General features: G+C 44.6%; 1 protein-coding gene across 1 annotated transcript in view; it reads left to right on the top strand.

The window, feature by feature from the left end:
- Positions 1 to 3,656: 3,656 nt before the first annotated feature.
- Positions 3,657 to 24,455, top strand: part of alpha-Catr (alpha-catenin related) — a 975,683-nt gene continuing 954,884 nt past the window's right edge. Inside the window, exon 1 of the mRNA XM_071674729.1 lies at positions 3,657 to 4,104. The gene's annotated coding sequence lies outside the window, so the exon portion shown is untranslated. The remainder of the gene's footprint in view (positions 4,105 to 24,455) is intronic.

The raw sequence follows: 24,455 nt of genomic DNA, 5'->3' as shown, positions 1-24,455 counted from the left end.
CCATGGAAAGTTCTGTGGGGCCTGGATGTGGAAAGGGAGCTGTGGTTTCGGGCATTATTACGTGACAGCTGGAGACTAAGTGTGAACGAATGGGGCCTTTGTTGTCTTTTTCTAGCGCTACCTCGCGCACATGAGGGGGGAGGGGGATGTTATTCCATGTGTGGCGAGGTGGCGATGGGAATAAATAAAGGCAGACAGCATGAATTATGTACATGTGTATATATGTATATGTCTGTGTGTGTATATATATATATATATATATATATATATATATATATATATATATATATATATATATATATATATATATATATATATATATATGTTTACATTCAGATGTATAGGTATGTATATTTGCGTGTGTGGACGTGTTTGTATATACATGTGTATATTTTCTTTTGGAAAATTAAAAAAAAAACTGAGAGGGGAGGATTTCCAGCCCCCCGCTCCCTTCCCTTTTAGTCGCCTTCTACGACACGCAGGGAATACGTGGGAAGTATTCTTTCTCCCCTATCCCCAGGGAAAATATATATATATATATATATATATATATATATATATATATATATATATATATATATATATATATATATATATATTGGAAAGGATCACAGTTTAGCGCGTGATCAAGTATATTAATATGATTTCAAGGAGAAATGAAACACTTAGGAACTTATCGTGTTTCATTTCCCTGTGGACTCATAGGAATATATAAATATATATATATATATATATATATATATATATATATATATATATATATATATATATATATATATATATGCATATATATATATATATATATATATATATATATATATATATATATATATATATATATATATATATATATATATATGTGTGTGTGTGTGTGTATGTGTGTGTGTGTGTGTGTAAGTGTGTGTGTGTGTGTGTGTGTGTGTGTGTGTGTGTGTGTGTGTGTGTGTGTGTGCTATCATTGGCTACTTCGTAAGGTTTTAGATTTTCTATGATATTTGATTAGTGTATTACCTACTTTTGACAATAGTTAACCCTACATTTAGCTACAAATACATAACCCTTATCGCGCAACGTTTGATAGACCATGATAATCTGAATGATGATCAGTAACTGATAATGTAATCATTGAACACTGCAGTAATATTACGTAATACAATCAGCCTGTATTCAAAGTTAGTAACTGTTCAGAGGATATTTAGACACTTATTCTGAAAATGGATAGAACCTAACAAAACCTTACCTAGCTTTCCCTTGCTAACCGCAATATCAGCGACCATTTCATGTCGTCTGATAAAACATATGGTGACTCCTGTATTTACTGGCGTGCAGGATTGTTCCCGAGCGTGACCAGTGTTCGCCAGATGTGTTCACTTCCTCCAGCCAATACTGATGGCAAAGGGGAAATGTCAACAATCCGCTGAGTAAATTTCGACTCTACTGCCGATTTTTAGGGTAGATATGGACCCCTTAAATGAAGAAAGTTTCCGTACGTTTTAGTGACGTATGTTTTACAGACTTTTACATCAATCTTCTTACCATACACCTAAACCTGCATACGAATGACGAAAAAATAGATCAAATCCTGGTCCCCAATCTAAACCGCCAGAACTACATTTAAAGAGTCTGTTGATATACACTTCATCCATCTTCAGAGTTTACTTCTGTCGTGTCATTATAAACTTCAACGCTTCTGTTCTAGGTTAAACTTGCGTAAAATTTCCCCACCATACGAGATGTTCAAATTAGAAATATCTCTAGAGATCTACTTTTAAAGATGTCATATCGTTCACAAAAGGATCATGAGAAGTCTTAAATGTATAGCGATAAAGTGTATATATCCGGCTAAGGTCATGTGAGGACACTATTCCTACTTGAAAGATTCAGATATTCTCCAGTAGCTTGAGGGAGGCGGACGGACTCCACCTAAACACCAGCCTGAGAGTATCCTATTAATCCGATTACTTGCGGGAGCTGCTCACGTAGATTTAGTTCCAACCACAAATGGGGATTTCGTAAATAATGTTGAAGTTGCAGAAAAGTTTGGTACGAGTGATCATCGACAAACTACTTTTAAGGTGATTTTCAGCCAAAGAATATGGAAAGTAAGGAAATTAAGTCCCCATACGACTGCGTGCTGCCAAAAGTAACATCTTGCAACTTAGGAAACACTAACTGGGCTTAGTTGAGTCGCTCACTGCCAGATGGCGCTGTAGACGGCTGCAGGTAGAGTCTAAGGCATATCACCCGCAGTGGAAGTACTTTACTCTCTATCTTCCTCGTTTTCAACACTTCAAAATGATGATAGACTTATGACTTACAATTTTCCTGATCCTCGCATTGCTCTTGACTGGCAACTCTGGGATGATGTCATCCATGAGCACATGAACTTGGCTTGGATAAACTTCGGTAAAACCTTCAAAGCAATGGAGGGGACATAAGCGCCAGTGCGTAGTGGAGTGTTTCACTCCAAAATGAAGCCAAGATTGTGGAATGATGAAACAAACAAGTGCCAGTTGTCTAAAAAAAAAGGAAAAATAGCCCATATGAAACATGCAAAAATAGTAAATTATGTAGATTTGCGTAGAGACAAAGCAAACGTAAGTATGAAGCGTATGCTCCAGGAGATAGCAAAAGAAACCCTAAGGAATTCTACATTTATGTAAGAAGCAAGAGAACAGAGTCATTACCCACCCAACTGGTCCACTAACCACGGAAGACGGTGACTTACTTCAAGACAACGAAGCCAAGGCAAAAATTTTGTTTTCTGTCTTGCGCGTCGGTTTTTACCATCGAACACACAGCTCATTTCCCAAATCCTTTTTCACTAATAAAAGGGAGAACCTTCGCAATATATTGACACAAGAAGTGACGACATACTACCAGCAATAAACTATATCTTATGAACGAACCAGCAGATCCTGATAACCTTTAACTGAGGACAAATATAGAGGGAAAAAAAGAGAATGATGAGTATGTTTTCCTTCATCAAGATTGTTTCCATACGGAATGATTTACCAGAAAGAGTTGATACAAGCAGGACTGAAGGTACGTTCAAGACTAGACTTGATAAATATTTTGCTTCACATCCACGACTATGATTATTTGCGCCTCCCAGGTCACGTGAACAGTTTGCAGGTTTTCTCTATGAATTAAGATCTGTATACCTCTCTATCACTCCACTGATTTGTGAGTTTTTTTTTATGCCTTCCATTATCACAAACATCCTCGAAGGGACCCAGTGGTCTGTTGTTGTTTGAATTCCTTTGTATCATTCTGCATCTGAATTCCATTTTGATAACAAATACTCTCGTATGTTACTGTAACCATTAACTCTTTCCTTCCTTGGATTCTTTCGAGAATCGGCAATATTTCAGATGTTTTTGTACGTAATATGAGTTTTCTACAGACATCAGTTCTTCCCTCTGCGTTGATCCATGTTCTTTACTGAAAATGTGACAGACGTGATATCAGATTAGCAGACGACAAGCATAAAAACAGCTGATTTTCTCATGACGCCATCTGACGTCGAACTGGGAACTATGATGAATACCAGATACCGCTTTCACGTTAAATAGGCGTCACAGAAGCGGGGAGTGGTTAGATCTCCTAAACAGATGTCCTATGAATCCACCAGTAGTACTGAGCGAGACGGCGGACATAGAGTGATGGGTGTAATTTGTTTACTCGTGAACTCTTTGAACTCAAACTTTGATTCGCTGGGTCATAGTCTCACTGATGTGATGAAGTGCTGATTCACTGAACCAGTAAATAGTGCTTCAGAAAAATTATGGAGTGTTGACAGACTGAATCACTGGAAAACACTGTTGAGCATCAAACTAGTGAACGATTTAAGTCTTAATCCGAACGCTTCATGACTACATTTGCCCAACATACTAGTGATTAAATTATATGACATGAACTAAGCTTTGTTTGTCATGGGCCTCTTCGAAATATTGAGTCGGTGAACTAGTGGTATGAGTGCAACGCTTAGTGAAGCAACGAGTCGTATGGCACTACCTTGCCCGTGACCGCCTGATCCTCACACAAGTTGCTGGGCTGCAGACGGAGAGGCCCCCTGGCGGAAGTTCAGCAACGGGCGTGGAGGTAAGTCTTCCGCTGAGGGTCTGTCTGTGTATTTGTACCCTGGATCCCTGATGTGAGGGGACGTGGTGGTGGTGGTGGTGGTGAGGGAGAGGGGGAGGGTTTGCAGGGGTCGGGGCAGAATTACGGGGCCACGGGGCATTACCGCTGTCGAGGGTCCACCTGCAGGACTTTATGGCTGATGTGTCTCGACGTGGGATTGGTCTCTGTGGAGTGATGGCTTGAGTCATTCCGCCGCCTCTTGACCTCTCTGTCTCTCTCTTCACACAGTTATTCTTATTCCTTCTCCTCTGTCACATTTCCGTGTCCCGTCCGCCCTTCCCTTCATTCATCCCCTCCCTCACTAGCACGACGTCGCTCGCTTACGTTCGCGGGAACTTCAATTCAGTCTCAGACTATCACAAAACGCAAAATGATCCTATTGGCACCACTTGCACTCTCTTTCATGTTGCCTCCTTCAGCGCTGAGCCTCCATTATGCCAGCGTCTCGATGAAGCGTAAGTGAATGAGAGTCAGGGAGGTGATGACTCAGCGCCGTGGGAGACACAAAAAGAGGTTTTAGCGCACAGCTTGACCTCGATTCTTTTTCCTAAATAATGCGTCTTAACCAAGGGCGAGGCTCGGACTCCGAGAGGCTGGAGCATTCTTTCTGTGTGGACCCGAAGGCTCCCAGCCTGAGAGTAATGTCTGTCTTTTTATAATAATCTTCGCGAAAAGAGTATTTGTTTTGTGGATGTGTGACTAATGGTTATTGATGATGTTTATCGGTTGTGGAGCACCGGAGTTAAAGTCATTATACAACTAGTTTTTGTCTTTCAAAGTTAAGGAAGCTGTTGTTTCCCATTATTTTCTTAGGCATTATTCATTTCCCTGATTTCATATTGAAAACTGGTTTATTTATAAGATCATCATCCACGTATTCTCTGTCTTCACGCGCGAAAGAAACTTCATTAGCTTTGCAAAAACTGTCAGCCGAGTGAGCACGAAGTTAGTCGTGGATTTGCTACCTCGTCAAACATCATCCATGAAATCTCATGTTTATTATCGTCTTTAATGAGTGACATCATTTGCAGCTTAAGACAGAGGTGTTACCAGCCTCTTATTTCATATCAGTACATGAGTGACTCAACCAAAGTTATATTTTTTTTTAGCACGGACAAGTTGGTGGACATAAATGTCCCATGCAGCCTTGCCCGGGTAGTTCATACATCGCCACGGGTGTAGGGTAATATCTGGTCTGAAAAGAGGAACTTACACATCGTTGTCTTTCTAATAGCCTCTCTTCTGTCGAACACCATCTATCCAGTACCTCGCCTAATAACTTATTTCTGTTTGAGACGCATTTGTTCTTCCTTGTCACGATTCTGGTTCAAAGTTGGTATCTTTGCATATTCTAACATTAACACACTTGTTGCACGTCTCGAGGACCTAGTCGTCCCCAAACTCTGGTATTATGTGGCTCAAGGTCTGTCTCCCGACTAACAAACTTTTTCTTTGTTTCGCCTATTACTCTCATGATTCTACATATTCTATTTATTTCTTCGATTATCGAAACTCCCTCCATGAGACTGTAGCGTCTTTTCACCGACAAGCCGGGATCCTCTGCTTCGGGGATTTCATCGTTCACCATAGGGAATGGTTGAATTCCTCCCATATTGGAGGTGGGGGTTTGGCCTTACGTTCTTCATTCTTAATCATCTAGAGCAAATTATCTCCCACCCTAACCATATTTCTGACAGCTTTGACCACTCTCCTAATATTCTGGATCTATTTCTTATCTCTAATCCAACCCTTTGTAACTACACAATCTCACACTCATTTGCTTCATCTGATCACCCTCTCATAAATATATCTATTCTAACGGCACCTCCTCCTACAACAGCCTCTTCTAAAATGTGAATATTAGCACTTCAGCAAAGCTGATTGGAATAATTTACGAAAATCTTTTTTGACTTTCCATGGGTTAATTAATGTCTCTTATATAGTGATGCTTCTGTCTCCGCCAAACGCATAGCAAAAGCTATTCTTGCGGGGATGGAAACATTCATCCCCTCCTCCACACCGAGCTTTTCTTCCGCCCCATGGCTAAACCGTTCTTGTTCCAGGGTCATTCGGGCAGGGATGAGGCACGTCGGGTTTGGAAAAATTCTTTTTCCTCCGACTCCCATTCAGCATTTACTATTGCCCGTAATCACTACAAGTATGTTATACGTGAGGCGAAGCGTACCTTTATTCCAAGGAAGTGAGAAAACCTCTCTTCGTCATCCACTGATAGATCTTTTTTGGTCTTTACCTAAGGGCATCACTTACAACTTCTGTCACTCAACCTTTCCGTCACTTTTCCGTTCTGACAGTATTAAGCTGTCTCTGCCGTAAACAAAGTAACTCTCTTTAGTTCCCGTTTCTCCTCTAACTCCACCTTGGATGACTCTAACATTCTTTCAGCCCTTGATGCTCCTCTTGCTAATCCTCTGCCCCTCCCCGTAATCTCTTTTCGGCTCGTCCGAAAAGCGCTTCTTTCCCTGGACACAAGTATGGCTCATGGTCCTGATGGCATCCATCCCTATGTTCTTAAAGAGTGTGCCTCTGAACTTGCACCTGTGCTTGCTCGTTTGTTTTACCTCTCAGCTAGAACCTTTCCTTCTTCTTAGAAACATGTGTTGGTACATTTCATTCCCAAGAAGGATAATCGTTCATACCCCTCAAATTGTCGTCCTATTGCACTGACATTTACTATTTCCCAAGTCTTTGAATCCTTCCTCATCTTCCATATTCTTAGACACACTTGAATCTCACAGTTTTCTCTTTGATCACTACTATAGCTTCCGTAAGGAGAGCGCCACTGTTGACATTCTTTCATATCTAACATATGTCTGGTCGTCATCCATGAATGATTTTAGGGATCATCTATTTAGAATCATCCATGAATGATTTTAGGGATCATGTATTTAGGATCATTCCTGAATGATTTTGGCGAATCCCATGTATTTCCCGTTGACATATCCAAAGCTTTGACAGGGTGTGGCATCGGGGTCTCAACTCTAAGCTGCCCTCTTTTGGTTTCTCACTCTCACCTTGTTCCCTTTATATCTAGCTTCCTCTCTGGCCGATCTATCTCCGTGGTTGTTAATGGATTAACCTCCCCCTTTCTACATCAACAGCGGTGTCCCTCAGGGTTCTTACCTGTCTCCTACATTTTTTTCTTTTTTATCAACGCTTTCTCTCTTCTACTAGTAACCAAATACACTCATACACTGACGACTCAATACTGCATTCCTCCACATAATTCAATTCTGCTCCTGCTTCATTCACTCGATCTACATCTCGTTTCGACACAGTCTCCTCTATTAATTCAGACGTGGAAAGGATGTCTTTGTGGGTAGACGAAATCTGGTTTCTACTCATCTTTCTATCAAAAATTTCGCACAACTTTCTTCTCTCCTTTGACGGCTCTATCGGTCCACCTCTTGAGCCACTGAACATACTTGGTATTACTTTAAAATCCACTCTTTCTTGGAAACCCTTTATCACGGAAATAACCTCCCTCTGAGAACCCGGGATTCCTGTTTAGATGTCGACATTTTTTTACTACTGAGCAGTTGCTACGAAGTCACTACGAAGGCCTGATCGGCCCTTGTATGGAGTATTGTTCTCACATCTGGGCTGGCTCTAGTTCTGCATTCTTACTAAACAGTGTTGAGGAGAAAGCAGTCTGACTTATAAACATTCCTAGGCTAACATCAAAACTTGACCGGTTTGGCATACGTCACAATGTTGATTTCCTTTTCCACTTCTATTGGTATTACTTTGGTTTTTGCACCCGAGAGCTGGCTGCCCCCACCACTAGCAAGACTCTGCAATACTCGACAGGCTGCTGCGTCACATGATTATTGTGTGGCCGTTGGTAACTCAAGGGTGGGCCATTTTGATATCCGTTTCTTTCCCAACACCTCGAAGCTTTGGAATCTCTGCTTTCTCATGTCTTTCCCAATAACTATGACCTGGCGCATTTTAAAGACAGGTTTTTTCCCTTCCTCCAAAATTCGTAAATACTATCCGTTTGTCTCTCCATTTTTCCTTTCATAATTCTCTCTATACTTCACTTAAAACTCGGCCTTGATTTGGAGTTTTAGCTGTGACTGGAGCCTCCAACGGAAAAACTAAAAAGCATACGTGGTTGAGCAGGGTGGATGATATGCGGGCACCACTGGATCATGTATTAATTGTCAGACGTGCAAAGAAGAAACTCTCGAGTGTGAATGTTCTGAAGGGGGCGCCCGGTAGGTTGTCTGATCAGTCGCGCAGAATGGCAAAATATGTAAGTAAATGAAGTTCGGGGAAATGTAAGGTATTTAAGGGAAGCACTGCCTACATGTGCGAGAGAAGTGTGAGGCATACGGAAGGTGAGGTGAGGCACTGTTCAGAATCTAGTCAACCATGTTTGATAATTTGATGGGGCACTGTACAAAGCCTGCTGAGGTACTGTTCAGATCCCAGTGAGATACTGCTCAGAACCTTGTGGGGTAGTGTTCAGAGACTTGTGAGGCACTGTTCTGAGCCAGGTGAAGCAATATTTATAGTTTGAACGGGCTCTGCTGAAGACCTAGTGGGAACACTGCTCAGAGACTGATGGGTCACTGTTCATAGCCTGGTGGGAGCACTGCTCAGATACTGATAAGTCACTGTTCATTGCCTTGTGGGAACAGTGATCAGACACTGATGGTTCACTGTTCATAGCCTGGTGAGGCACTGTATAATGCCCGGTGAGGAACTGTTCAAAGCTCGATGGAGCGCTGTTCAGTGCCTGGTGGAAGGACTATTCTGAACCTGATGTGACACTGTTTACAGTTAGTGAAGCATTATCTATAGACTGATGAGGCATTGTTCATATCCTGGTGAGGCATTGTTCATATCCTGGTGAGGCATTATTCATATCCTGGTGAGGCATTGTTCATATCCTGGTGAGGCATGTTCAGAGCCTGGGGATTCTACAGCCTGGTGAAGCACTGTTCAGAGTCTGGTGAAGGTAGATCCTGGTGAGGTACTGTTTACAGTTTGGACATGCATATTACAGAGCCTGATGAATGCTATACTGAAGCATGTTTAAAATGGAATTCGGCTTAGTGGCCGTAGCGTAGCGTGAGCCCCAACCCGCCCTTTCTATGGCTTCGTTAGGCTTTGGCTAGGGATTGTCTTATGGCTGCCCAGGGTCTGGCTGGTGTCTGGAAATAGCACGTTACATCCGGCTATAGCCTGCTCAAACGCTTATTACACAGCTTTTTCATTCATAGCCGCCTAGCTGAAGTTCAGTCACTACGTCTCTGAACTTCTACTCAAAGCCGTCTTGAAGCCTACTCAAAGCCGTCTTAAAGCCTATTCAAAGCCGTCTTGAAGCCTACTCAAAGCCGTCTTAAAGCCTATTCAAAGCCGTCTTGAAGCCTACTCAAAGCCGTCTTAAAGCCTATTCAAAGCCGTCTTGAAGCCTACTCAAAGCCGTCTTGAAGCCTACTCAAATCCTGCTCGGCGTCTGAATGGGTCTTACCAGAGAGCCTGTTCTGCGTCTGATCAGGGCTTACTGGAGGCCTGATGAGGACAGGTTAATTACACGGTGGGAGCCTGCAGGCAGCGTCGTCGAGAATAGAGAGGAGGATTGTCCATGTCTGTTTCGAGTCCGTGTGGTGTGTGTGTGTGTGGTCGGATCCTGACGAAGGCAGAGAGTCGTGGGTCTCGGCTCGTGGTTATAGCTCAGCTTGGTCGGAGCGATGAAGCTCTTTTGAGTGTTGGCCAGTACCTAGCTTGCTCGCACACAGCTGTGCACACGTACACACACAAGTACGTAGTTGTACATAAAGGTGAAGCTCACATGGCGTAGTGGCTAGCGTCGCAGACTGTGAGTAAGGTACGGGCCCGCCCGAGTACGAATCTTAAGCGCGGAAGTCTGTACACAGCCAATCCCAGGTTTTTATCCTGCAGTTGGAGTTGGTCAGTTGATGTGTACCTGACTTACGCTATAGTGTGTGTGTGTGTGTGTGTGTGTGTGTGTGTGTGTGTGTGTGTGTGTGTGTGTACATAGGAGTAAATACATGGTACATACATACAAGGTTAAGAGACAGCGGAGCGCGAGTGTAGAACCCTTTTCCAGTATCAAACAATTAGTATTAGTAATTATAAATGGTAATCACAGTCATCTATGTATGTACTGCACACCAGCTCACACGTGTTCGCTTGCTCACCAGCAGACGCACACAGTGATGTGCTGCATACATACACACACACAAACCATACGTACACAGTGATGTGCTGCATACACACACACAAACCATACGCACACAGTGATGTACTAAATACATACACACACACAAACCATACGCTCACAGTGATGTGCTGCATACATACACACACAAACCATACGCACACAGTGATGTGCTGCATACATACACACACAAACCGTACGCACACAGTGATGTGCTGCATACATACACACACAAACCATACGCACACAGTGATGTGCTACATACATACACACACAAACCATACGCATACAGTGATGTACTACATACATACACACACAAACCATACGCACACAGTGATGTGCTACATACATACACACACACACACACACACACACACACACACACAAACCATACGCACACAGTGATGTGCTGCATACATACACACACAAACCATACGCACACAGTGATGCACTACATACATACACACACAAACCATACGCACACAGTGATGTGCTACATACATTCATACACAAACCATGCGCACACAGTGATGTGCTGCATACATACACACACAAACCATACGCACACAGTGATGTGCTACATACATACACACACAAACCATACGCACACAGTGATGTGCTACATACATTCATACACAAACCATACGCACACAGTGATGTACTACATACATACACACACACACACACAAACCATACGCATACAGTGATGCACTACATACATACACACACAAACCATACGCACACAGTGATGCACTACATACATACAAACATACTTACTCACACACATACACACACACACACACACACACACACACACACAGACCCAGGCGCGCGCCCCTCCCACTGGGTGATGGCATTCATTAAGGGAACGCTCCACGGTTTTTCATTACAATATTTCTAGTCTTAATGATGCAGGACTTCGCCCATACAGGTCCTCGAGCGTTATATTAGATCATATCAGCCGAGGGAAGGAGGGCTGGGCGCCATAGGAACACGATTCTGGCAGGTTTAGACTCAGATGAACCTCATCCCGGATAATAAGGAGCAAAGTTAACCGTACTATGAAAAATTCAGACCAGTTCTAACCGTACTCTGAACACTGTAACCATTTTGTGATTGATCCTGGCCTATATGAACTGTCTCTTGAACAATCATAAACAACAGGAAGTATATTCTATATATTATTATCACCGTCAATGCTGATATTGATATGATATGAATATTGGTAGATATTATCAATATGGACATTACTACTGATATTGATATTAACATTAATGATATTTCACGCATTTTGAGTAATGAGGAAAAATGGTAATTGCCCTCTGAATAATTAGGAGCAATGTTAACTATGCTTCAGACAATTAGACATGAAACGCTAAATGTATTTAGAATTATTTGATGCAGGTATTCAATGTATTTTGAATACATGAATGTATTCGGGACAGTATGCGCAACGGGTTTTGATTATATAAGAGCAATGGTAAAGGAGGTCCTTGTAATTGGGCAGGAGACAAACCCGTCTCACCCAGGCATAGTTCCATGTGTCCAGAATATTAAGGTAACTTGATGGATTAATAAATATGCGTTCCATCAGTGGCCAGCAGCATCAGTGGCCAGCAACATCAGTGGCCAGCAACATCAGTGGCCAGCAGCTTCAGTGGCCAGCAGCATCAGTGGCCAGCAGCATCAGTGGCCAGCAGCATCAGTGGCCAGCTGCTAGCCTGGAGTTTCTTGAACATCATATTGAGAAGTCAGGGAGGTAAAGGGTGGGAGGAAGGGATGTAGATGTAACCCTCACATGTGTGTGGGAGAGGAGGGTGAAGGGCGACCCTCACCGGGATGTTGGAGAGGAGGGTGAAGGGAAGTAAGGCAATCCCCACCTGGGTATAGTAGAGGGGGAGGGTAATCCCCATTTGTATGTGGGAGAGGAGGGTAAAGGGCAGTCACTAGCTGTGTACAGACCAGAGTGAAGAGCAATCCCCACCTGTGTGTGAGAGAGGAGGATGAATGGTACTCCTCACTAGGGTGTGGGAGAGGAGGATGAATGGCGGTCCCCTCTCTGGTGTGGGAGAGGAGAGTGAAGGGCAATAGGGTGGTCCCCACCTAGGTATAGGAGAGGAGGGTGAAGGGCAATCCCCACCTGAATATAGGATAGAAGAGTGAAGGGCATTGCCCACCTGGGTGTGGGAGAGGGAGACATCAGAAGACACGCCCCCAACTTAGGCGTGTAACAGAGACGCTCACGGGTGAGCCCTTCTCCCCTTCCCCAACCACTCCCAGATAGGTTGTAGAAGTGGAGAGAGGGCTGGGGTTAAAGGACACCCCCACCTGGGTGTGGAAAAAAGGGGGTAAAAGGTGGGGGGAAGGGCGCCCCGTAGCTAGGTGTTGAATAGGGGAGGAGAACGGCGCGAGGGGCGAGGAAGAGCAGTGGGGAGGGAGCTGCCCTCTGGCGGCCAGACTCGGTATTGATCCCTCTCTCTCTCTCTCTCTCTCTCTCTCTCTCTCTCTCTCTCTCTCTCTCTCTCTCTCTCTCTCTCTCTCTCTCTCTCTCTCTTCATCTTTTTTTTTAGAATACCAAGTCACTGAGTATAGGAAGAAGCAGACGTTCCTGGATTCCTTTTTTTCTCCTTTTTTTTAAGTCGAGACCTTTTACCTTCTGCTCAGAGGCAGTTTAACCCAAGCGACGTACGTATGTTGTGGAGACAGTATCATGTCGTATCTAGTGCTAGTTTGTCTGTAAGCTTAGACCCATATGTATATATATATATATATATATATATATACATATATATATATATATATATATATATATATATATATATATATATATATATATATATCTTGTCTGCTGTAGGAGACAGTTGGTCGAATTCTAAAAAGACAGACACAAGGTATGAAAGAGAACTCTGTCAAAGCCAGGTGTTCAGAAGACCTGTCCTATTTTTATGTTTCACATTCATCAGTTGCGTAAAGTGTTCACAAGTCCGAGCGAAACACTGATGAAGCAAGGTCGTCGAGAATGGCACAGCCAATGAAACTGGTGCCCTCATCTTGGTCCCTCCCTCCATGTGCTGACGCTGGAGAAGGGGGTATGATAGGGAACCATAAGGCCATTGGTCTTGTTCATGATTCGTGACGTCTTTAATATTCTGCGGGCAGCTGACAAGGTGGTTCGTGTCGGTTAGTGTCTGAGCTGGAGATCCTCTGCTTTCCCATGTGAACTAAAACGCCACTTGGAAATGCACCATCGAACACAGTGAAGGTTTCCCCTTTGAGGCCACCAGTTTCGTTGTTGTTGTCTTGGAGTAACATTGCATTTGACTATTGTCATGATTGAACCCAATTTCACTGCCAGGCTCCCCACATGATCATTGCCCTCTACAACTTCTCAATCCTCGCCAGTCCAGTTTCAAACGGTACTCAGCTTTGCCGTGTGATTGTCATCATATCTAATTCATCATCAGCAGGAGCCAGTTTTTCCTCTTAGGTTTCCCCGCCACGTTATGTATAGAGGGTGATGATTGATGGCTTGCATCACAGATGGCATCTCCTCCTCACACAGGTACCACAGATGCCAACCCTTCTTCAGAAGAGGTCAGGGTTCACTCGCCAGTGTAGGCGAATACTTCGGGAACCAAGGCTAGGTCATTAAAGTGGACGTTCTATAACAGAGGACCTAAAACGTTACCCTGTGGTATGCCTCTTTCTGGTCGATGGGTTTTGGATTCTGTTTTAAGGACTGCCACCCTTAGAAAATGCCTTGAGATAGCGTCCTAATGGACATAAAAGTATGGCATAACAAGCGGTCTCTGGTACTAGTGAGATCTAGTTTGGTGACCCAGGTGATTCTGGAGCCATCTGGCGCCTAGTACCGGGTAGTGGTGAGTGTGAGGTTGTCAGCTGCTGAGCGCTCCATCCCAGGTGATCCTCCATTCAGCAGGCGAGGTTCACTGAAGAACTCCACCACTTACCCAGTGGCTGTCGAGTCTGGGATTTTACCAGTGGTGGGACATGAAGGCCTCCCCCTGTAATTCCCAAAGTCTGCCGGACATATGTCTGGGATGACGTGTAAAGCAGGCAAGCAGGCAGTGTATTACAGGGTGAGAACTTTTCTTTCATTTTAGCTACACACACACACACACACACACACACACACACACACACACACACATGAAGCAATTTGAGGAATTCTTTTTAGGGCAGGTGTATTTTCGGGTGTCAGAAGTCCCAAGAAAGGCGGAACCCATCTTCCTGCTCGGTTGTCGGCATCACCGTCTGTAGCTGGCGCTGTCTGTGGGTCTAAAGCCAACAGGTCAGGTCAGGATCATCCTGACCAGCTGGAGAACAGCTTTAATTTAAGGTGAGGATCATCCCTGACGGTCCTGAACTGGAGACCACCTGAACCTGGAGCCAATATTGTCCGGGAAATTCTCTCTCTCTCTCTCTCTCTCTCTCTCCCACAACTAAACAAATGGACACAAACAAGTTAGAGCGAGAGAAATTCAGAAACACCTCCGAGGCAATCTCGAAGGGATGGAAGATACGAACTACCATGAGAGGCTGAGAAAAAAAGTAAAAGAAAAAGAACTCAAACTCTACATCCTGGAGAGAAGAGGAGGAGGTGAGGGGGATTATATAATCTGTGAATGGCAATAAAATGAAAGAATAAAGAACAATGATATGGACTTTAAAAAGTCCTAAAAGCCTTTCTCAGTAAGGAAGAAACAGAGTTATCAGGTCTGCACGACTACCATGGAGTATACGAAAATGGCATCAAAACAAAGGTGTACGAACCGTGTGTCCGGGGATGACACAGTACGTCGAGAAGTGTTCAGTGTACAGTACTACCACATGAGGTAAGGTACATGTATAGATCAGTTACCAGATACTTGTACGAGGAAACTTGATACGTGCTAGAAGTCAGTCCCAGATGATCCCAGGAAAGATGATCCCAGGAAAGATGATCCCAGGAAAGATGATCCCAGGAAGAGTGATCCCAGGAAAGATGATCCCAGGAAGAGATGATCCCAGGAAGGGTGATCCCAGGAAGGGTGATCCCAGGAAGGGTGATCCCAGGAAGGGTGATCCCACGAAGGGTGATCCCACGAAGGATGATCCCACGAAGGGTGATCCCAGGAAGGATGATCCCAGGAAGGGTGATCCCAGGAAGGGTGATCCCAGGAAAGGTAATAATTATTTGCTAAGAGAAAGGCAGTATTAGTCATCAAACAAGACGTGCGTTGTGCGCTACGCGCTAGCTCAACATTTTTGGCAAAAACCTCGCGGTAGGTACTTGTAAAGCCTCTCTCTCTCTCTCTCTCTCTCTCTCTCTCTCTCTCTCTCTCTCTCTCTCTCTCTCTCTCTCTCTCTCTCTTTCCCTGCCACGCCCATCTACCTCCGTCGCTCCCCTCGCGCTTTGGCAGGCCAATCTCCATCCATAGTAAAGTTTTTGCTCTCTTTGATGATACATGGGAGGCCGTCCAGTGTCTGCCAGTGTTAGTGACCGCTGTCTCATGGTTTCTGTCTCTGTGTTTCCTTTCTATGTGTGCCCTGTCTGTGTGCTTCCTGTCCGTGTGCCTTCTGCCTGTGTGTCTCCGGTCTGTGTACTTCTTGCCTTTGTCTCCTGTCTGTGTCTCTCCTGTCTTTGTGTCTCCTGTCTGTGTCTCTACGTCTGTGTGTTTCTTGCCTTTGTCTCCCGTCTGTGTATCATCCGTCTCTATGTCTCGTGTCTATGTGTCTCTTATTTGTGTACCACTTTTATATGTGTTACTTATCCGTAGTCTTGTGTCTGTTACTCCACTATCTGTGCGCCTCCTGTCTGTGTGTGTATGTGTGTGTGTGTGTGTGTGTGTGTGTTTCCCTCCTCCCTGTGTGTATCCTGTCCTAGTATCTCTTGTCTGTGTGCCGTCTGTCTCTTTCTCTCCTGTCTTTGTATCTCGTGGCTGTATGTTTCCTGTCTGTGTGTCTACTGTCTGTGAGTTCCTTGTCAGTATGCCTCCTGTATTTAAGCCTCCTTTTTCGAGTCTCTTTTCTGTGTCTCTTGTCTGTGTGCCTCCTGTCTGTGCGCCTCTTGTCTGTGTTCCTCCTGCCTGAGTGGCTTCTGTCTATGTGCCTCTTATCTGTGTGTCTCCTGTCTGTGTGCCTCCTGTCTGTGTGCTTCCTATCTGTGTGCCTCCTGTCTTAGTGGCGTCTGTCTGTGTGCCTCCTGTCTGTGTTCCTCCTGTCTGTGTGCCTCCTGTCTGAGTGGTCTTCTGTCTGTGTTCCTCCTGTCTGTGTTCTTCCTATCTGTGTACCTCCTGTCTGGGTGGTCTCCTGTCTGTGGGCTTCCTATCTGTGTGCCTCCTGTCTGAGTGGCTTCTGTCTGTTTGCCTCCTGTCTGAGTGGCTTCTGTCTGTGTGCCTCCTGTCTGAGTGGCTTCTGTCTGTGTGCCTCCTGTCTGTGTTCCTCCTGTCTGTGTGCCTCCTGTCTGTGTTCCTCCTGTCTCTGTGCCTCCTCTTAGTGTACTTCGTATACGTGTCTTCTGTCTGCCTGTGTTCTGTTTGTATGTCTCCTGTCTGTGTGCCTCCTGTCTCTCTGTCTATCCCCTGTCTGTGTGTCTACCTTCTGTGTACCGTCCTCCGTGTGTCATCTGTCTTTATGTCTTTTATCTGCTTAATTCCTATGGGTAAAAATCCTATCTATTTGTCTCCTGTCCGTGCCTCATCTGTCTGTGCACTTCCTATCCGTAAAAATTCTGTCTCTGTGTCTCCTGTCTTTATTTCTGCTGCCTGTGTGGCTCCTGTCTTTATGCCTTCTGTCTGTGCCTATTGTCTGTGAGTCTCCTCTTCATGGGTCTCATGTCTGTATACCTCTTGTCTGTAAACCTCCTGTCGGTATGTCTGCTGTCTGCTTGTTTCCTATCTGTGTGCTTCCTGTCTCTGTATCTTCTGTATGTGCACCTTCTGTCTGTGTGTCTCCTTTCTGCGTACATCCAGTCTCTTTGTCTCCTGGCTGTGTGTCTCCTGTCTACCTGCCTCCTGTCTGTGTCTCGTCTTCGTGCTTCCTGTAGGTGTGTCTGCTGTCTTTATACCGCCTGTCTGTGTGTCTCCTGTCAGCTTATCGCCTGTCTTTGTGTCTCCTGTCTATATGCCTGCTGTTTGTCTGTGTCTTATAAGTGTGCATCCTGTATTAATACGTCTTGTATGTGTGTGTGTGTGTGTGTGTGTGTGTGTGTGTGTGTGTGTGTGTGTGTGTCCTGTCTCTGTACTTACCGTCTGTATGCTTCCTTTCTGTTTGCCTACTGTCTGTGCGCCCTCTTTGCTTAAGCCTCCTTTGTGCGTTGCATGTCTGTGTAACTTCCGTTTGTGTGCCTCCTCTCTGTGAGTGTGTCTCCTGTCTGTGTGCCATCTGTTTGTGTATCCTGTCTGTGAACCTCGAATGTGTACGTTTCTTGTCTGTGTGTCTCCATTTTGTGTGTCTCCCGTCTGAGTACCTCCTGTCTGTGTACCTTCTGTCTGTGTGTCTCCTGTGTGTGTACCTCCTGTCTGTGTGTCTGCTATCTGTGTGTCTCTGTCTGTGTGTCTTCTGTCTGTCTGCTCCATGCCTACGTATCATCTGTCTGTGTACCTCCTGTCTCTTTGTCACCTATCTATATGCTTCCTGCTTGTGCCTCTTGTCTCTGTGCTTCCCGTCCATGTGTACCCTGTCCGCTTGGACCCCGTCTGTCTCCTTTCTACGTGTGTCCTGTCTGTATGACAACAGACAGGAAGCCACAATCGTTGAAGGTAATGTTAGGCGGGTGACGTCAGACAGCGACCAAAAACTTTTGAAGAGATGTCTGACAGTGGCCGGTGATGCTAAAAATGACTTCAAAGTATGAAGATGACGTCAGACTGGCCACGAACGTTGTCAAAAACCGTACAAGAACGTTTAGTATCACGTCAGGCCACAGCCACCAAAACGTTTAAGGTGACGTAAGAAAGTAGCCTCGATGGCTTATGGTGATGTCAGACTGGCCACGACCACTTACGATGACGTCGGGCAATGGCTACCAACCCTTTAGGTGACGTCAGACTGTGGCCACGAACGCTGGAGAAGTTGTTGGCCACAGATGGTGGCCACGAATGTTAAAGTTTACATCACTCAGTGGCCATGAAGGCTGAAGTTGACGTCAGATGGTGGCCACGAATGTTAAAGTTTACATCACTCAGTGGCCATGAAGGCTGAAGGTGACGTCAGAGAGTGGCCACTGCTGCTTACGCTGATGTCAGACTGGCCATGAACGCCTGGTAACTCTAGTACGAGTAAGGGGTCGCCAGCAGACCTCCGCGCCTTTGTGTTGGGCAGGCAATAACTTTTATATGAAGAACATAGAGGCGAACCTGGGTCAACATGGTGGTTATCTCTCGTGCCGGGAGTGGGACGCACTGACGGAAACACTGAGGGAGAAATATGGGCCTGGTGAGTGAGTGAGTGAGGCGGAGGGAGGTAGGATAACTCCAAAGAGCGAGGGGGAGATTTTCTTGAGAGTGGATGAATGAGAAGGACCCAGGTAGACGGGGTGCTGTACCTACTAACTGGTACATACGATGAGATTCTGACGTGAGGCAGGTATAGTGAGTAGCGTTCACCGCACGGAGTCAAACAGGAGGAAAGAATGAAGAAACAGTGAGGGAGGGAAGAGAAGCTTAGGTGGTAGGTGGAGGGGGAGTTTCCTTGGCAGAATGAAATAAGGAACTTTAGTAGATGGGATGAAATGAGGAGTGTTGGAGGGTCGGGAGAGGAGAGGGTTGGGTCGGCTCTGGGTGTCGGGGGAGGAGAGAGTAGTTGGGGCGCGTAACAAGCCATCAGAGCGGCGGGAGGGAGGGAAGGAGTACTAGAGGCCCTCCTTCCACTGATGAGACGTGATGAGCGTTGGAGAAAATGTCGGGAAATTTGTACTCTCGAGGAAAATGTTGGAGTAGGAAGGGAGAGGCTGGGGAGATAAGGAAGGTGATGTTGGGGTGTATTTGTTGGTGGGGAGGACCTGGGAAAGGTTGTAGGGTTGGGTAGGAGGAAGTGGGGGAGGGCGTATGTAAGGGAGGGAATTGGCAAGATAAGGGAGAATCTGGTTATGCGGGATCAATAGTCAGGTGACTAATCAGCAGAAAGCTAATCAGTCGATTTCTGGCCTCATTAGCCACCAGATCGGGGCCTTCTGTTGGTCGGGTGAGTCGCTGGCACGCCACCAGGGCCACAAGACCGCGACAAACTCTGTCACTGTGAACAGCAGCCTCAGTCACTCAGGAGAGAGAAAAGAGAAATGAGATACGTTTAGCGCCATGCTCTACCCTGGCGTACACCGGTGAGACCAGGCTTTTTACGTTTAGCGCTATGCTCTACCCTGGCGTACACCGGTGAGGCCAGGCTTTTTACGTTTAGCGCCATGCTCTACCCTGGCGTACACCGGTGAGGCCAGGCTTTTCTTATAAGGACTGGCATCGTGAAGAATGTGGCTGGTGGCTGCGCCAACCCCTCAGGAGGCGGCGGATTAGGAGGAATCCAGCGGGTAGCAGGAGAGGTCTACTAGGGCTGGAGGCAGGGAGGGGAGATGGAAGGGAAGGGGGATGATATGGAGGAGTGGAAAAGTCAGACTAGCCAAACTTCCGGGATTTTGTCACAGTGGGCCATCGAAGTGATTTTAAGTTGGCGAGGCTGATCCACCTCCGTCGGCGGGCAAAGCCAGACAAGTGGACAGGTCTATTTGTATGCTGGTGCAGCTCCTGACCCGGACTCTGACCTTCTCGGTGAGTCTACCGCTGAAAGGTTGGCTGACACTCAACGATTTGTTTTCAAAAGATCAAACGATACTTCAGTGTAGAGCGGCTCCTGATTTTTCTGCGTGAAAAGTAGTTACGAAGCAAATGACGACAGAAACCGAGTATAAAAAGATATTTCCAGAATAGAAAAATGTGCATCTCGAGTCTCTAGACTGACGAGACTGTCAAGCTAGGAAAAAAAAATGATGAGTACAGCGAACATCTACCTCAGTAAACTGTAAGCCATGCCAGAAGACGTGCGCGGTATGTAGTCTTCCAATGATTAATACGTTTTCAAAGTTCTTAAGATATTTGCTTCCCACAAGTGTGGCCTCTCGGGTGGCGGCTGCTTCAAGCGAGGCACCTGACAAGATAAAACACTTTCCAATATTTGTAAATCTGAACATGGCGGCGTGGGATGAGAATCCTGGCGGCCAGAGCGAGGTGGGAGCTGCTTTAACCCGTGGCATCTTAAAAGGTGTTGGTGGTATCACGTGAACATGAGAGAGTGGTCGCTGAAACTCTGGCAAGGTCGCCTGATCTCCCACTAGCTAATGGTACATTAATTGAGGGGAGACGCTGTGTCTGCAGTCTCAGTGAACAAGACTGTGCAGCACGACACAAAAGTTGACCGTGGTACAGAAACTGGTCATTATGCCCTATTTCCCGTGGTACAATGGACACAAAGGCCTGCTTTACCTCTGGAAGATTGAAGTTCAAGATGTGTGAGTGGCAGAAGCCTACCTGAGTATTTGTGTGAATGCTCTCTCTCTCTCTCTCTCTCTCTCTCTCTCTCTCTCTCTCTCTCTCTCTCTCTCTCTCTCTATCTATCTATCTCTATCTATCTATCTATCTATCTATCTATCTATCCATCCTCCTTCACCTGTCCCCTCACACCCCCCACCCGTGCCTTCTTCCGTGCCGCCTCCACCATGAATTAAAGAATTCGGCAGAAGGCCGTGTCGAAGAGCAATACTTAAGGAAGCATCGCTTTACTGCGCGCGACACGTGAGGAAATTCGAAGCGCTTCAGACAGCGCCCACCAGGGGCTAATGAACCATACACGTCAAGATCTTTTTTTTTTCGAAGTTCCTCCATACTTTTCTTTACAGTACGGGTATTTGATACCATTTGGGCGAGAATATGGTCCATACTAGAATCTGAGAGAGAATTTAAGTCCTGATATTTGAAGCTTTAGAGAAGAATATATGGATTCACTGTATCGAATATAAGAGTAAAGGAACTTTCTGATACAGCTTTCACTTGGAACGTCATCCTTAGGAATTTTTGAATTGTTTAGTTGTACTAAAATCTTGCGTCTAAGAGATAAGACTCATGAGAGCGAAGGTACACCTGTGAGCCAGATAGAACCAAGTGATTATGATAATCACTGAATTTGTCAGAGGTACTTTCATCTAATGGTTTCATTTTGTCATCACTCGTCCATCTGATGTCTAATGAGGCAACCCGGGTCTTCTTAAGACTCTTATAAGATTCACGAAAAAGATATGAAAGCGTTTAAGGTTTTCATGATATCAAAGACAACATTTAATGGCTTATGGTTGTTGATGGGGCACCGGGTATATTATTATTATTACGAATCTAGAGTCAACTCTCTGACATGTAGACCAGATACACCGCTGTAGGATCTACGGTAACTGATTGTGTTACGAACTTTGCACATGTGAAAGGTTTTTACGACAGTACAACAAGTGAAGACGAATGTATGTACGACCCCCCAAGCACGAGTATGTGGTCCTTAAACACGACGATACGACCTTTAGGTATGGTGACATGGTTTTTGACCTGACCCTTACGAGTCAGGTCAAAGGGTAGGTCATCATACTTAAGGACCGTAACGACTGGCTCCAAAGGTACATTGTTTCAGGGTTGGTGGCAAATGAATCACTTACCCGCGTCTAATGCTTCATGAACCCAGAGACTCCCTCAGGGTTCATGGTTTCTGATAGTGTGTTGAGGATTTCACGATATTTCAAACCATACCTGAGGTTTTGTGGTTTCATTTACTATGTCTAAGTTCTCCTTGCTTCTGAGTCAGTGTGTAAGGTTTAGTGGTTTCTAAAAACATGTTTTGGGCGTCATGGTTCCTTAGACCGTGTGTAGGGTTTCATGATTTCTGAGACCATGATTGAGACATCATTGTTTTTAAGACCATATTTGAGGCATTATTGTTTCTGAGACCATATTTGAGGCATCATTGTTTTGAAGACTATATCTAAGGCATCATTGTTTCTGAGACCATATTTGAGGCATCATTGTTTTGAAGACCATATTTGAGGCATGAATGTTTCTGAGACCATATTTGAGGCATCATTGTTTTGAAGACCATATTTGAGGCATCATTGTTTTGAAGACTATATCTAAGGCATCATTGTTTCTGAGACCATATTTGAGGCATCATTGTTTTGAAGACCATATTTGAGGCATGAATGTTTCTGAGACCATATTTAAGGCATCATTGTTTTGAAGACCATATTTGAGGCATCATTGTATCAGAGACTATGTTGAGGGTTTCACCATGGTTCACAGACTGTGTTTAGGGCATCATGGTTTCTAAGACCATATTTAGGGCTCGACGGTTTCTGATACCATGGTCAGGGTGTTTATTTTCCGAGACCAAGTGAGGCAAGTCGTACTGAAGAGTTGATGGTTTGTGGAGTACGACTTTTGTGTTCATGGCTTTCAGGTCACACTAAAGGGATTCATGGCTTTTAAGGTCACGTTGACTCGTTCATGGTTTCTAAGGATCATAATGTTTAAGGTCACGTTGAAGGGATCATGGTTTTAAGGTCATGTTCATGGATTCTACTATTTCTTAGGTCATGTTCACGTATTCTACTGTTTCTAAGGTCATGTTCAGGTATTCTACTGTTTCTAAGGCCATGTTCACGGATTCTACTGTTTCTAAGGTCATGTTCACGGATTCTGCTGTTTCTAAGGTTATGTTCACGGATTCTACTGTTTCTAAGGTCATGTTCACGGATTCTACTGTTTCTAAGTTTAAGTTCACGGATTCTGGTGTTTCTAAGGTCATGTTCACGGATTCTACAGTTTCTAAGGTCATGTTCACGGATTCTACTGTTTCTAAGGTCATGTTCACGGATTCTACTGTTTCTAAGTTTAAGTTCACGGATTCTGGTGTTTCTAAGGTTATGTTCACGGATTCTACTGTTTCTAAGGTCATGTTCACGGATTCGACCGTTTCTAAGGTCACGTTCACGGATTCTACTGTTTCTAAGATCATGTTGAAGTTAATATGACTTTTAAATCATAATAATGGGGTCATGAGTTTTTAAAGTCGTTTTAAGGGTGCTACAGTTTTCAGAGTCCCTTTGATGGTTTCATACATTTCATGTAGATGGATCAGCGTTTACTAAAGTCTGTAAGTCACATTAAGGGAAGCATGGTGTTTAAGGTTATATGTGTTTAAGGAACCATGTCATTTTAAGATCATCTTACATGAGTCACACTTAGAGGAAGAAGAATTTTAGGTAAGGTCACATATCACTTACGATCATCAAGGACGGACATTAGGTCGACAAGAGGTGTAATATGTTAGGTGATTTACGACGTATTCTTCCGCTAGTATATGACTCTCTTCCTTCAGCCATTCACCCACGCTTTTCATTCCCTCTTACGCGCGCATGCATAGATAAACATTCATTCTGTGATATACGCCTTTTCATCAGTCTTCCATACCGGCTTTCATTCGTGGCTCGACGTTCATAGGTGTCCATTCGTGCATACATATCTATTTGGGCAGTCATAATGCATGCGTTCATTTATTCTTACACACACACACACACAGACACATACTTTTATATCTTATATATATATATATATATATATATATATATATATATATATATATATATATATATATATATATATATATATTCCTGAGGATAAGGTAGAAAGAATACTTTCCACGCATTCCTCACGTGTCGTAGAAGGCGACTAAAAGGGACGGGAGCGGGGGGCTGGAAACCCTCCCCTCCTTGTATTTTTAACTTTCTAAAAGGGGAAACAGAAGAAGGAGTCACGAGGGGAGTGCTCATCCTCCTCATAGGCTCAGCTTGGGGTGTCTAAATGTGTGTGGATGTAACCAAGATGAGAAAAAAGGGAGGTAGGTGGTATGTTTGAGGAAAGGAACCTGGATGTTTTGGCTCTGGGTGAAACGAAGCTCAAGAGTAAAGGGGAAGAGTGGTTTGGGAATGTCGTGGGATTAAGGTCAGGGGTTGGTGAGAGGACAAGAGCAAGGGAAGGAGTAGCACTGCTCCTGAAACGGGAGTGCTGGGAGTATG

This window comes from Panulirus ornatus, chromosome 20 (assembly GCF_036320965.1).
Source record: "Panulirus ornatus isolate Po-2019 chromosome 20, ASM3632096v1, whole genome shotgun sequence".
NCBI classification, from domain to species: Eukaryota; Metazoa; Arthropoda; class Malacostraca; order Decapoda; family Palinuridae; genus Panulirus; species Panulirus ornatus.
Note: the sequence above shows the minus strand (reverse complement) of the source record. Positions and strands in the feature narration are given on the sequence as shown.